Genomic DNA, 747 nt, shown 5'->3' on the forward strand with positions numbered 1-747 from the left:
TCTATATTGTTATTGTAGGTATGCTGAGGTGGACAATTGTAGTCAAACTGAATTCCCATTTGTTTGCACCAATAAAAATTATCATCTTATCTTATCTTATAAAGCTCACACAGAAACTGTAGAGTAAGCATAAAAGTAGACTTCTGACTTTACTAACGTGGCTAACACATATAACCCATGACCCTACATTCTCTAAAACTGCATTACACAACTGACTTACATTGGTAGGAAGTGTTACTTAGCCGTAGACTATACAATCCAGAAGAAGAACAATAGCAAACAAGTGAAAAAATATATATAATATACAATAATGTAAGTGTCAACTTGGCACAAACAATGTCCGAATAAGAATCTCGCGTTTTTTGTAACTATATATGTTAGGCTCCTCATGCACTAAAGTCATTGAACTATTTAATCCAAACACTAGTAGGCCTAAAGGCTATTGAACTGTTTATCCACTTTTATCCATTAGATAGAATCTATATCAAATGATCTCAAATTGTAGGCATATTATGAAACATAACTTTTTTAAAATTTATATGTTCAACCTAAAATACAAGTAGGCTTATCCAAATCTTTTTTTTTTACTCTAATTTCAACATTTTTAATAATAATAAAAAGCCAACGAATTATAAGATAAGATCAATCAACCCCACGAATCGCAGAATGAGAACTATTGTAGTTTTCCAAATAAAGCACTTTCATATTCATAAAACATTTTGACAGTTGAGCTTATCAGTTTATGAT

The 747-nt window shown here is 30.5% G+C and overlaps 1 protein-coding gene across 1 annotated transcript in view; it reads right to left on the bottom strand.

Moving 5' to 3' along the window:
* Nucleotides 1-517, bottom strand: part of LOC106055445 (uncharacterized) — a 9,417-nt gene extending 8,900 nt beyond the window's left edge. The window contains exon 1 of the mRNA XM_056022548.1: nt 221-517. The gene's annotated coding sequence lies outside the window, so the exon portion shown is untranslated. The remainder of the gene's footprint in view (nt 1-220) is intronic.
* Nucleotides 518-747: the final 230 nt, after the last annotated feature.

Source organism: Biomphalaria glabrata, chromosome 3 (genome assembly GCF_947242115.1).
Source record: "Biomphalaria glabrata chromosome 3, xgBioGlab47.1, whole genome shotgun sequence".
Taxonomy (NCBI): Eukaryota; Metazoa; Mollusca; class Gastropoda; family Planorbidae; genus Biomphalaria; species Biomphalaria glabrata.